Source organism: Lissotriton vulgaris, chromosome 7 (assembly GCF_964263255.1).
Source record: "Lissotriton vulgaris chromosome 7, aLisVul1.2, whole genome shotgun sequence".
Lineage (NCBI taxonomy): Eukaryota > Metazoa > Chordata > Amphibia > Caudata > Salamandridae > Lissotriton > Lissotriton vulgaris.
In genome coordinates, this window is record NC_141695.1 from 719162275 (window position 1) to 719177144 (window position 14870).

General features: G+C 43.4%; 1 protein-coding gene across 7 annotated transcripts in view; it reads left to right on the forward strand.

The window, feature by feature from the left end:
• Positions 1-14870, forward strand: part of ARSG (arylsulfatase G) — a 2325381-nt gene that overhangs the window by 1063758 nt on the left and 1246753 nt on the right. The window contains exon 1 of one of the 7 annotated variants that reach the window (XM_086930957.1): positions 13656-13931. The exons of the other annotated variants lie outside the window; for them this stretch is intronic. The gene's annotated coding sequence lies outside the window, so the exon portion shown is untranslated. Of the gene's footprint in view, positions 1-13655; positions 13932-14870 lie in introns of those variants that run through there. 7 annotated transcript variants of the gene reach the window in all.

Sequence of the window (14870 nt, forward strand, 5' to 3'; positions counted from 1 at the left end):
ACATCTGACTATCGAGGTCCTGAACGTTCATTCTAATTCCGAACAATAGTTCGTATGGGCTGAAACCTTTTAGAGAATTTCTTGGCATGTTGTTAAGACTAGTCTGGACACTTATTAAATGTTTGACCCACCCAGCGCCTGAACCTAATACCTTCGCTGTTATAGATTGCTTTATGTCACGGTTTTTTCTTTCTATCACACTTGTGCGACGGACAAGAATACCGCAACCCAATTCCCATGCTGGCCATGGCCTCCTTATAGGCTCGAGAGCTGAAAGCAGGACCCTGGTCAGAATGGAACGTGGTAATTGCGTATGTGCCGATAAAGACTCGCAAATCTTTTATAACCGTTCTAGGCGTCAGCCGAGTGCTGGAGGACTCATTTTTTAAAAAGTGCTTTTCGTCTTAACTAATTAATAGGACGCAGGTTGGGGTGCAGGCAGCGTTACGCTCTTTCTGACTGGTAGCCGGTAGCAAGGTTCGCTACTGCGATCCCTATTGCAATTTTCACAGTTGTTTGCATATATTTGGTGTTCTACACTCATTCCCGGCCACCAGTATACTGATTGTAATTCAGTCAGAGAAACCTTAATTGTTTGGTGTCTCAGACCCAAACCCATATGTGCATCTGCTATTAAAAATATTCTCCTGTTCGTGTTTGGAATTACTCTATCCCCCACTCCAGGGATTCGAGCAAACGGAACGGAGTTTGCATCGATTATGTATGCATAATTGAGTGGATAGTTTACGGGTAGTGCTGCACAGTCGCCTTTTACGGTCGTTTTTACTGCCAGCATGGTTTCCCCGTCTATGTATTTATCTGTACGCTTTTTTGTGGCTACGGAAGCCGGGTTAGTTGCTTCCGCGGTGGCTGTTTTAGCCAATGAATTCCCTGCAACGTGAACGCCATCACGTTGAAGACTCTGTGCGTGAATCACGTGAGTCTTTTGTAGTTCTTTACTTAAAAGAGCTACTTCGTTCCAGAGCAATTTATGCTTTATTGTGGCACCTGTGTCATCTTTGTAGTCGTTTTCGATCCAACTCTGCAGTTTATTGTTGTAAGAGTTGACGCAAAAATGAGAATCGCACACGATAAGTGTGGGGAATTCGCGTTCTGCATTTTCGAGCGCCATCTTTAAACATCTGATTTCAGTTCTTTGAGCCGAACAGTACTTTACTGATTCAGTTTTGGTTATTTTCGGTTTGATTTTACCGCACAGCCAACGACATTTAATGATCGCACATGCTGCATCGTAGGATTTTCTCTCTACGTTGAAATGCTGTACAGAGCTATCTGTATAGATTATACAGGCATATAGTGGGAGAGGCAGAATTTCGATTGGCAGAGGATATTCTTCTTCATACTCTAAATCATTCAGTTCTTCGTATTGCGGGGCGAAATAGTATTTCACGTCTCCCGCTCCTAGAGAATCTATGCACTGTATCCATTTTGGATCCAGTGACACTGTAGGCAGGTTTACTGGGCTGAATAGCGCTTCGAAGGCGGATTCCGCTGTGAGGATATTAATCCGTTTGCCGTGTGCTAGTTCTCTTTCATTTGCTAATGCGATTTGCACTGCGTTCACAGTTCTTTCTGTGTGACTGAATGTTTTTTCTGCTTGTGTGTACAAGTGAGATTTAATTGAAATTGGTACCTTTTCTCCCTCATTAGAGGTTAGGTATGTGAATCCGCATCTTCCTGGGATGACTCGGATTACAAGATCGATCGTGTTGTCACGTGTATCTAATTTTGTTTTTGCTAACATGTCTGTTTGCAGTGATCTCAAAATTTCTGTGTGTTTTTGAGTCCAATTGATTTGTTTTAAATCAGGTTTAATTAGTTCGTAGAGAGGTTTAACCCTCTCTGCGTAATTCAGGATGTAAGTTCTTCCGAAATTCAGAAAACCTAGTATTGATTGTAAATTCTTCAGCGTTTTTGGAGCTTGGAGTACAGCGCACTTCTCTAAGAAGTTGTCCGCTAGGCTTTTCCCTTCACTTGATAATTCGTACCCTAAAAACAGTACTGTCAGATGGGCAATTCGGGACTTTTTAAAGTTGAATTTGTAACCCTCTGCTGCGAACCCAAGTATAATGGTGTTCACTCTTTTCAAGTGAGTATCCAAGTCGTCGTCTGTGAGATAAATATCATCTACGTAAGATAATGCTTCATCATCATAGATTTGTAGTAACTCTGTTACCCTAGCTGAGAATAGTCCTGGGCTGTTCTTGAACCCCTGTGGGAGTCGACAGAATTTTTTCTGCGACCCAAATGCGGAGAAAGCGGTCAAATATCTGCTTTCTGGCGCAATGTTTTGACAAAAGAAACCATTAGAAATGTCTAATGTCGTTTTATATTTTTTCCTAACTATATTATTCATTAGGGCTGCACTATGCGAGTTTTGTACTGCAAAGGTTTTGCAACATGTATTAAGGTGTCTGTAGTCCAAAACTAGACGATATGAATTGTCTGGCTTGGAGACAGGAAACAAAGGATTGTTCATTTGAGAGGTGCATGTTTCAATCACCCCCTGGTACTCAAGTTGATCTAAGATCTCCCTGACCTGTTTTTTAGCTTCTTGCTTTATGGGATACTGCCGTTGGGCAGTTGGTTCACTTTTTAGCTGGATTTTGTGAGGCGTTGAATCCTCATCCCATCCTACATGATTTTTATACAACGCAGGTGCCTGGGCTACTGCCCATTTCCTTGCATATGTGTATTTTTTGTGAATCGGTATGTGATTCGAGAAGGCAGGCATAATCACTTCTTCGCCACGAGGGCACTCCCTGACAAACTCCGGGGCCAATCTTTTTCAGCTAACAGAATATCATAGCCTTTTGAGAGTTTATCCCAAAATAGACCCTTAATTTTCCTAGTCTTATCACCCTCTATACGCAATGTTATTTCGTATATTTTATGGGGCTCGCTAAGTCTGGCGTCGGCAGTTTCAACCTGAATGTATTCATTCGTGTCCACTGTCTCCAGATGACTCATCAAGTTCTTGCACGCTATACTGATTTCTGCTGCACTGTCCAACATTGTCAATGCCCACTCCCCGTTTTTCAACTGTGTCCTCAGTATTCTCGGCATGGTTGATTACTCTAATACTGGCTACCTTCTTTTTAGGAAATTGAGATTTCTTATTTTGAGCAGGTTCCTTGTCTTTGGACCTGGTGTGCTCTCCTGGGTCTGACCGTCCTCTTCTTTCCGAATTCTGTGGAAGAGATCGAGAGGGACGTGTATCAATACTTTGATATCTATCAGGTTTTTTTATATTATCCCTATTTCTAAGGTTATATCTTTTCTCAGAGGGCTCCCGTTGGGGAGACTGGCGTTCTCGAGTCGGAGTTCTTTCCCTCCGACGAGGAGACCTTCCTCTGGACTGGAAAACTTTTTCCTTGGGAGTGGATTGTTTATTTCCATCCCAGCTCTTTTTAGGAGTGTTTAAATTATTTTTAATAAATAATTTTTCAGGACTTTCGAGCAGTTGGGGCTTAACTGGTTTTCCACCCAAGCTGTCTCTACCTAATTCTTCATAGCATTTTTCTATGATTTTTGCAAGCTCAACAGGATCTTTTATATCTGTTTCCCTCAACTTCTGGCGAATCGCCACAGATGCTGCTTCTCCCTTTACGTTGGCTAATAATATAGCTGTGACCTGCTTGAAATCTTTCAGTAATTTCATACCCAGATTTAAAGCGGGCTCTGGACCGAATTCATTTTGAATCTGTTTTAGCACTTCTGGTATTACCGCCATGGACGGAACACCGTGTGTTTTTGTGTAAATGGAAGCAAAGACTGTACCCCAAGTGTCACAGTCCTCCACGTGTGGTGCGATTCCCATAGGAAGGCAGATGGTCAAGATTCTGTGTTTCTCAATAGGGGTAGTATCAGGAAATACTGCCTCTATTTGAGTGATTTTCTGGGCTAACCAGAAAGGAATTTGTTCCTGTTTTACGGGTGTTTTACCAAGACATGACTGTATGTTCTGTGGTGTAATTTTATTTGTGTTTCCCTGATGAGGGGTCAGCTGGTGTGAATTAACAGCTGGCTGGACTGTTGCAGTCCGCATTACATATTGGACTAATTGCCTATGTATTTTTATTAATGTGTTTAGCTGTGCTAACAGCTCTTCTCTAGACATTTTTGCAATGTCTGGATGTGGTGTTTAGCTGGCTAGAACCGGCCACGTGGCTCCTGGTCTACCTAGAGGACCGAGCCTAGTTATGTGATCATTGTGTTTTAGGGCGCCATTAAACCAGAGCAGGTGCTCTTGAAATTTAAGTGGAATTTCAATCTCCTCGAAAGGAGCGTACTCTTCCGGAGGTTTCTCTATTTTGTAATAGTGAAACTCTTGTGTTGCAGCGTTTGCCGCTGGAAAGTTTATCCATGAATAGAATACCTCTGTCTGCCGATACTCGTGAGCCTCTATCACGAAAATTACTGTACCACCCTGAGGTGTCAGTCCGTTTTCTATAAGTTTTAAAGTTATAGATTTTCTTAACTGGACCGGGATGATAATAGCATCCGGGTCCGCTTGTAGGAGACTCGTGTCTTCCTCCATTAGCTGGGATGCCAGTCTAACTGCTTCCCTTTCTTCTTCACTGTCTGTCATTTAAAAAAAATGCAGGCTTTTCAGAGTAGGTCTCCAAGGAGACAAAGATTAGGTGCACAATATTTTGGAACACTGTATCCTTCAACGTTGAATAAACCGGAGCTTTACATAGGAATCTCTTCCTACTAAGGTCGGGCGGATTTTAACCTTTCACCCACTCCAGACGTCTATTGGAGTTTTTACGGGAGAAAGGGGTGTGAAATATGCACGACTGAGTTACTCTACAAGTCTTGCGTTAGTTTATCGCCTTACCAAACGGTTGGGCGCCATGTAGTGTAGTTCCTAGTTTCCCACTAGGCCCTGCGCATTGGAATAACAAACAGTAGTATCGATGTGGAACTGCTTATATTCCAGGCCTCCACTGACTATGCTAAACTTAATTGGGTTGTGTTACCAACTAGCTCAGAGGTCACTGGAAACTTTCTTCTCTGCATAGGAAGTGATCAGCTTCCCTGGCACAGACAAGAAGGGATTCAGTTTTCCAACAACCGTGCAACATGACAACTTTGCTCCTCAGATCAAGAGTCGATCTCTAGGGTCGTGTGAAACAATAGACATAGATTTCACTCAGTCAGTCTAGTGCAGTTTACTTTCACGGTATGTAGAGAATAGAGAGACGGGCGTTTGTCAATAAAGGGTTAACATTTATTGAACAGTCTTTCTTCTCGTACAAGAGAAATGTATTGCCACAATTGCAATAACTGTTATTATAAAAAGTACGTACAGTAAGATAAGTATTGCGAAATAGAACTGTAAAAGCATTGATATGGTTTCTTAGCCATACAATGGTTAAAAGTAATAAAACATATATACAGTCATATATACATTAGGCTAACATACTCAACTGGTGCTTCTAACTATGCCTACCCCAGTGTGCCTGACCTAAGCCTAACACGTGAAAAGGGGAGTAAGTAAGTAGCTTAAGTTAAGTTGGTTTTGCCAAGGTTTGTTTCAAGAATTCTCGTCTAAGGGTTTAGTCAACACCATACCTCTGAATAGAATGATGGAGGATTGGTATCTCCTTCAGGGGTCTCTCTCGATATCCCAGTCACCCGCGAGGGTAAACCGGAAGCGCCGGGACTGGATTTCTCTGCACGAGAAATGCAGCGGCTCTCTTCAGCGCGTCGAGGAAGGAGGCGGGGGACAGCGTCCGCGGGCAGCTGGGCTGGATGTCTTCGCAGAGGACGGCTGCTCGGCTCCTCAAGCGTACTGCACCATAGTTCGCGCTGTAGCGGCGATAATGGTAATCAGTAGCTTCACCACCACAGGATAGCAGGCTGCAGCGACAGAGTGCTAGCTTTTACCAACACGGGGTCTTGCAGGCAGCTGGCATCAGCAACAGGTTCTCGCTCATTGCTTAAGGCAACGTTGGTAATATTTATACCTGACAGTTGCCGGGTTTGACGCAAGTTTGCTGGACATAAGACGTCAATTAAAGATGTCACTAGGAAGTGATAGTTATCAGTTGCTCATTAGAGTTCCATTACTAATCAAAACATAGCAAGCGGGGATTTCCAGGTTTGCTAAGTTTTTATCTTGTTGAAGAACTCGGAGTGTTATCTAGGAATATCAGATAGTGACTGCTGCTCTGTCATTGCACTAATTGGTCGCAAAGGAAGTAGCAGGGAGTCATGCTGGAATGTGGCTCTGTTCGTGTGAGGCCAGAGATGACTTTTCAGAAAATCGCACTTGAACGGTTATGCCAATATAGGGAATAAATGGATTTATAGCCGAATAGGGGCATAAGGTCACAGTATCGATCAGGAACCTAGATAAGCACGCAACAACCTGCCCTGCTTCAACTGACATGAATTAATTTGGGGTTGATTTCTTAATGTGTCACTGTTTTAAAATTCCAGTCTGGCACCTGCTTCCTTATCTGTAATTTGCTTTCTGTTGAAGTGCAAATTTTTTTTCCAGGACCTTTGTGGCCTACTTGTAGCTATTCTATGAGCCTGCTGTGAGGGTCAGAGCAGGGTCATACAATTGTTGCAACTAGCAACTGAACTCTGGAGGGGCCCCAGTCAGGAAGCACTACAGGGAATGGTTACTATTACTAATGATGAGTTTGAACTTTTGCACCTGCTGAGTGCTTTCAGTTTTGCAAAATTAGTTTTTCTGCAGAACAGCAACTGTAATGCCCCAAACAAACTTACTTGTGAAAGTTGATTTCTAATCCAAAAGTGATCCAAATAAAGTCAAAAGGCCTCAAATCCAAAAAGTGCAGGCAAATGTCAACCTGAGGAGTTAGTCTGATAAAAATCATCATTTTCAGAAGGTCTATGCTGCTTGCTAGTGGATTTCTTGTGCAGAATTGCAAATTTTGTAATTTCGCGAGTGCGAGATTGTTGCTGCCCGCCGCACCTACATGTTCGCAATTGCGATCTCTCGCGATGGGTCGCCAAACTCCCGCGGGATCCCACAGCAAGATCCAAAATGGCGCAGCACTCGCAAAATATCGAGAAAAACAACTCGGCAAACGCTGAATGACGGTAAGTGAACGCCGCACGCCGCAAAATTGTATCACCAAGAAAAAAAAATCCGCTGCGTGCGATTTTGCAGATTTTCTGTAAATTCGCGAGCGTTCGCGGATTGCGAATTTACCAAAAATCCGCAAAATCCACGAGTGGAACGGATTTTCCGCCCATGCTTATTCACCAGCCCGCTGTTCCTGCACCCTTGCTTGGACTGTCGCTCCTCTTTGCTGGTATTGGGACCCGTTCCTCCGCTGTAAGTCTTCCTGATAGCGTCCATTTGTTTCTCCTTGATGGAACTAGGATACAGTGGTTGAGTGTTCGTGGATCTCTTGGCCAATGCTGACTCCATCACGCCAGCCCTTATATCTGCTAGCTCGTAGGACCTCCCGAGGACCAAGATGTTGTCCAACGATATACCAGGCTGTCATAATATTAGCTCATGCAGTTCCAAAAATTTGCACCCCACAATGAGTTGCGCCCTCGTTTTGAACTGCCGGTCAATCCCTACGCAGGTGCTCGCCAGCTTCCTCAGATGTGCAAAGAACATATCAATGGATTCATCCTCCTTCTGTTTAGCCTGGCGAAGTTTGAAATGTTCAAAATCCGGATTGACGTGTGGATCAAAATGCCTATTGAGGGCCCTGACGGTCTTCTCATAGTCGTAGCTGTAGCCTGTGTCTGGGAGGTCCTGGAAGAGGTCATAGAGTTCATCTCCCCATCAAGAGCATGGTGGAGCACTTCACTGCGTTGTCTGTTTACATGTTGGCCACAAAGTAGTTCTCCAGCTGGCCTATCCATTTGCGCCACCGCGGCTGTTGCCGGGTCCGCCAGCTGGCTCAACTCCGGGAGGGCCTTCACTGCCATGCAGAGACCTGGTCTCCCCCCAGAAGTTCCTGCCTCCTGTGGTGCAGCCGCCTGCGGCACAGTCTTGGTGGTCGCTGTCGCTCAGCCGCCCTGTAGCCTGGCTTGCTTGACTCTACGCCGTTCACCGCTGGCACCACCACCAAGTGCTGTCCCCTCTTTGGGCCCCTTTCTGTCCTCAGTGACGATCCACTGGAATGCCCCTGCCGACACTCAAGGTGTTCCTGGGTCACCTTACCGCGCTCCTCCGATTCCCTCAGCCTCCTGACTTAAAATGCCATGCACCGGCTGCGGCAGACTGCAATTACCGCTTCACGCCTGCCACCAACGCCGACCTGCATTGCGAGAGGCGCGCGCGCGCATGTGTCCATCACACCACTCCTTGTCGCCAATGTGGTGGGGTGAGTATCGGGGATAGCGGACCTCCCTAGGGGTCACTGAGCTACGGCTAATAGGGGCAAATGCTGGGGGAGGCCACTATGTGGTGGCGCTAAGAAGACACCCTGACACTCGATTACTCCGTCTGCGCCGTCAGCCACGTGCGCTAACGTCGCAGTTTATTTATACCCCCTGGTCCGAGGCCAGCCCAGGGAGTTGCTTGTGCAACAATGTATTGCAGTGGCCGGGTGGCTCACTACAGGCCGCACCTCGAATAACCTCTCTGTGCGTCACGGCCACTGGTTGTGTCGTGCCCCGCCTATTCTGATACCAGTCTCCGGCTTATTCTTGCAATGCGGACCCCAACTTCCTCGCCTCCTGTTGGACGTAGACGCGGGCTACCCACACGCTGTCTTGCCACAGGCCGGGAAGCCACCAACTTCCGGCTTTACTCCACAATCAGGCCCTGCTCTTGATTTGCTTACATCCGTGTCGATTAATTTAGTAGAACACAGGCTCGAGGGCAAAGCAAACTGCAAGCAACTATCAGTCAGTTTACAGAACGGTGTCACAGATTGTGCGTCGGATAATTTGGGATGTTGTGTTTGGGTTGAAGGTGCTGCGTTAGTGTGCAACCATCTTCGTTGACTGTTGGCCACCCACCCACACTTTACTGTTTTGCCGAACTCTTCACTGCTCACTATACCACAACGCTTTTCCCATTCCAACGTGAGCCAAATAATTCAGATTACCTTCCGGCATTTTCCTAACACTGTTAAAACGTTTGCTTGTTTTTTTTTACTAAGAATTCAGGCTTTACTGCGCTCAATTACACTGAATTGTTATCAGATTTCATTCAACTATAGTTGTGATATTCAAATCTAGCATTATTTATGTAACTTTTTAAACTGCCAATGCCATAATTTTAAAACTTTTTAAATATTTGAATTTTCATTCTTACCATCTAAAAACTCTGAAGCACTCTTTTATTAATAAGTACAGATTTTGATTTTAACTAACAAAAATAATACAAGTAGCAACAGTACTATTCAAATATGATCACTCCACTGCAAATAAATAACCAAAAATATTAAATATTGTCATTTTCAAAGCAGAGAGATTTAACTTTCACACACGCGAGACCGATCGCATTGCAAATGCTTGTTAAGATTACCCTCATAAGATTTCTGATTTGAATTACTGTGATTCGACACGGTTAGGCTGCTGTTGTAGAGTCTGAAATGTTGCTTATTTTTTGGAAAAAGTGAACCTACTTATTTTGGTAGACAAGGTAGACTTCTCTTGTGATGTTTAAAGGCAGCTACTGAATAGCAGCTGAAATGTAGAAAATCCAGAGCACTGAACACAAGGGATGAGTATCTATCTGTGGGTCAACAATGACTGGATGACAGATCACGACAGGAATACCCCCGCATGATAAATTGCAACACAAAGTTGTCAGGAGCAATTTCTCTACAAGATATATTGCAAAACAAATTTGTCAGGAGCATGGGGTAGCAACATTTATTTTAAAGCCATAAGCAGCTGATGAATGGTTATCTTGTGTAAGAAGTATTTTCCCACTGGACAAGTTCAGCAGTGAGGGCGCCACAACCTAGGGTTTGTGAAGAAAGAAGACCGTGCCTGAATTACAAATGTTTTATACAGCTAGTCTATGATGACGATTAAGCTTTTTTTATGTTAAGTCATCCCTATTTGTATAGGGCTTTCTACCTTAAGTGTAACAGCTTAGCGTTTTCATGATTTCGGATGTCCTTTACATTCAGTTCTGAGATTTCCGTCAGCCCATTGTGTGCTGTGATTTGATTGTGTTTGGGTAGTAGAGATTTGTCAAATATCTACTTTACTAATTGTGTTAATCAATGTAAATGTAAAATGATTTAGACACTGATGAAAGTTCTTTGTGTGTCATGTCTATTGATGCATGTGCCAAAGTACTTAACTGTTCTTCATGAAGTGAAATGGTTGTTTGTCACAGCCAAAAGACATTGGAGTGCTGTACAAGGCAAATGGCAAAGACATTGTTAGTGTGTGATCGGTAAGGCAGCTGGTTTGTGGAGTGTTACTGCATCATAATGTAGAGTTCTTTTAAGGGGTGAATCTTTAGCTCCTTCCTAAATTGGAGCAGTTTTTGTCAAGATTACGTTCCACAGGATCCGGTCGTTGCTAAAGGGGGTTCACCTCCTAACGTTACCAGCTCCCTGATTGTATAACACAGGGAAATGGAACCATTAGGCGAGGGAAATCAGGAACGGGGAAGGGACTGCTGGGACAAAGACTCTGAAATGATATAAACACAGAATACACGGTTAAACACAGCATAACAATAACATGTCTACTCTCATCAATTCTCGCTAAGAGTGTAGCGCCTGCTTGCGCAAAAACACACCTGATTCACAGAGTCCAAATACACCCAGCAGGAAAACAAGGAAGGTGTCTCAGCGCTTACCTCTTGAAAAAGCCTCTGATTCACAGTACATAATGAGACACTCAACAGTAAAGAAACTAGTTCCATGTGAAACAATAAGCTCCTTGAGCAACTGGATATTATAATGCTATATCCAGTTCGCGATTGATACGAAAATAAGGAAGAGGTTGCTTCCAGCAGTAACCAATGACAATCTGAATGAATGGGGCAACTGCTGCTACGAAATCACTTCGGAAGAAGAGAAAATCCCCCCCAAGGGTTCACGGCAACAAGTGGTTAGCCAACACACCTTGCTCCGCTACACACGCCGAATGAGTACTCATTAACGGTAGCGCATGGCCTGAACTCACTGCGCTCCGCTTTAGGAATAAGGAACTGTGGAAACACGGTAACATGTGGCAGCACCACAATGTTCCGCGATCGGGTTAATATCACTGGAAACACTCTGCAGAAACGCGTGGCCAGCCGACACACGGCGTTCTGCTGTAAAGAAAGCACAGCCGCGCTGGTAATTAAGACCTCGGAGCCCCGAGGCAAGAAGCAAGGGAAAGACGGTAACGTGTGGCCGGAATGACGCACTACGTTCCCGTGACGACTAAGAGGCGCTACAAGTCCGCCACTTACCCTACCAAGGAGCGAGGGCAAGGGGTAGCCTCTGAACCACAGAGGCTGGAAACTGCCACGAAGAGTAGAGAGACCCGTTCCTCCGGACCTCCAGCGATGAACTGGAACCAAACAGAATTACGCGCATCTGCCCATGCTTGTGGAGTTGCTTAGTACCTTCCTGGTTGCGAAGGATCATGGGAACTGTAGTTTGTAAGTCGGGTAGGCGCAAAGGGGGCCCGAATCCTCACAGTTTTGGGGAAGGAGTGGTGGATAAGGGGATCTTAGGTGCATAGATGGATACAGTCTTGTTTTTTGTTTTTCACACTTCTTTGTCTCTAGTCAGGGTTCTTGGCTGCGAGTGTGCTTAGGGCCACAGGAGATGGTGAACTGGTCAGCGATGTAGACAGTCATGCCAGTCATGAAGGGTTTGTAGATGGTACAGCTGGGTTTGTAGATGGAGTGTCGGGGTTCTCTCCAATGTTTCCTGCTTTGGAAAAAAGCAAATGTAACTGGAAGGCATTGCTTAGTGGGTATTTTTGTGTGGACAGTACCATTAGTTGTCTGGTGAAAACCGATTAGGTCAAATCGGAAGTGTACGTTATACTTATGGTATAGTCTGTCTATTGGGATTGGGGTGATGTGTGATGTTTCTTGGGTTTGGGTGATGCTTGAAACATAAAGATTGACAATGAATCATGAAACTAGAGATGTGTAAATGCATGTGGGATGTAAAGTCAGAGATTGTTTTTTGAATTGTTCTGTCGGAGTGAAAAGGGCAAAATAGACATTTGTGGAGCAGTATATGTTTAGATTCATTGGTGCGTACCTCACAATGCAGCAAAGCAAACTTTATCAAACAAATCTGGCTTCTAGAAACGATAGTGCAATGCTAAATTTATAGTCATAAATACTCAAATCGCAGTGCAGTCATGTTGTAAAGATAAACCATTGAATATGTAAGAAAAGCTACTGACAAAGCAGGCTATCATGATTGGGAGAAGAGGGACATATCTGGATGGATGGCATCACTAATGATTTCTACAATCAATTTATTGAGAAATCAGCACCAAAATTCAAGTACTTTGGTAATCCACGAATAAGTTAACAGCCATGTATTTCCAAGCCTGGGAAATACAAAAATGTGCATGTGTGAGTAATATGCATCTATTTTGCCAATTAAAGCACTGACTGATACAAAGATCTTTGCAAAGTGACTGGCTTAAAGTTTGAGGTGATTGTACACAGAGTAAACCACTTTATTGAGCATAATCTTAGACATTGCATGTGCTAAAAGCAAAGGGAATTTTATGGGTCTCCTGAATTAGCTGCTGTGCTATCGCTTGAGGTATGCCGGCCGCTCCAGTGGATGAGACAGGGCTCATTTAATGACATGCAGGCACTCTTAGAATGTGATCTAAACATTACACAGTGGGCCAAGACAAGGTGCCAAGCATTGATTGAATGTCTCTTCTGTCTATGATCCAGCATAAGACAGGGTTTTCCCTTTTCCCCTCTTTTATATGCTGCGGATGTTGAGCCATTTGCCTACACAATTCGAAAAAAGGATAGAGTGAAAGGTTTAAGAAATTGAATGCAATAAATCTCTTGTATTTTGACAGTGAACAGCTCCATTTAACCAATTCTCAAGGTTTGCCGTAACCCACAAGTCGGTTGATACTTGTGACATTGTGGTGTGCTACAGCATTGATCTTCTAAACGCTGTGTTCATCTTGCTATCCTTTCTATTCGGTTGCTAATATCACAGGTTCTCCTTTTGTATACTGGGAGAATAAGCTTAAATACCTGAACACCAGGAAAGCTGGATGCCTAACTTAATATATTGATCTTATAGTGAAACCTTCCCTAGTGTAATAATAGCACATATTAAGGCAAATTTGAGATGAAACATTTTCCCATTGGCTTTGACAAGATAACCAACAAGCCAACACTGATTAATTTGTTTCATATGATTCCATTAGATAAATCAACCAGGTTCTTAGCTAAATTGAATTGGTGTCATTACATATTACTGGGAAAAAAAAAGAGAATTGATTAATCTTTTCTTAAGATAATTAAATCATCACATGGGTGAGTACCACCTAATGTACTTGTACTAGTGAGCTACAATTTAGCTGCTCAGAATTCAATCAATAAAAATTGCTGTAAATGTGCCTTTTGTCTGTGATTCTTCGGTTGTCTTTCTATGACCTGCTCTTCTCAGCTTTTCTGGTGGATGTTCTCTTTTTGTTATGCTCTTTGCAGTTAAAATAATGGAACCCCCTACAAAAGGTAGCACGGATCATTACCGTTTCTACAACAACTTACCCAGTGCAGCACTCCAGATCCTCGCATTGTCGGTTCCAAAAGTCTGCAAAAGTGATCACACACGAAATTCGGGCAGAAGCCTTCCGCCAGTTGTTCAGGGGAGGAGCTCCAAGAGAGGAAAACAACTGAAACATTTTTCTTAACTTCTGCTGCTTCTAGGGGTGGATCGCTTGAGCCTTGAATTCGCTCTTCTAATGAGCACATGCAAGCGGCATGTAGTGGGGTAAGAGAGCCATTCAAAGCACGCGGCCTTCCAACTATCTGTACTTAACTAAGGCTTTCTATAAGCACAGCTGAATTATTTTCAAAATTCATGCTTCAGATGTCAAATTATGCTCTATATATAGCTGTGAAGCAAGAGCTTCCGATTCACAAATTATCAAAGGTGACTTTAGCAAGGTACACTGAAAGATTAGCAGAATTATATTTTGTCTTGTTATACACAGAAGTAATTTCTTAACTTGTGTGTTGAATGGTGGTATTGTGTATTTCAGATATAACCACGGGTTACTTCGTTTGTGTCCTTTCAAACAAAGTGAAATCATTAACATCTAGTACAGCGCAGCCAATCAGAAGTTTTTCAGTTTTGTTTACTTTCATTTTAAGCTCATAAAGTGTGTGAAACCTGGATATGAATGTGACTGGGAAAGTTATCTTCTCTGCCAGTATGGCATGCAATTCAGCCATCGTCTACTATTAGCCTCATTCCCCACATTATACGGTCTCAATTTTTTTCTCCACCCATAATTCTACTGTGAGCAATTAACAGCAGTTAACACCCCCATAGTGCAATATTGCTTACATTTTGTAAAAGAGTATCTATTTTTTATTTACATAACACAAACTTCACGCACATGCTTAACAAATATCACGAAGTGCTTATGGGCAAGAGAGTAACCACAAAAATAAAATACCTCCCACTTTGAACCATATCCTAAATAGCTATGAGTTCAGGAGATTGCGCCCCTTAGGCGATTCTGAAATTCTAAGACTTCCTTCCCTCTCTCACTTTCCGTGCTTTTGTCAGTCTTTTCTTCTTTCTTTCTGTCTTTTTCTGTTTTGCTTTCCTTCATTGATTTCATCCTTTCTGCCCTTTTATCCATGCTCTTTCATCTATCCGTAAATCCACTCACTTTCCTTCTCTCTATCTTTCTTTATTTTA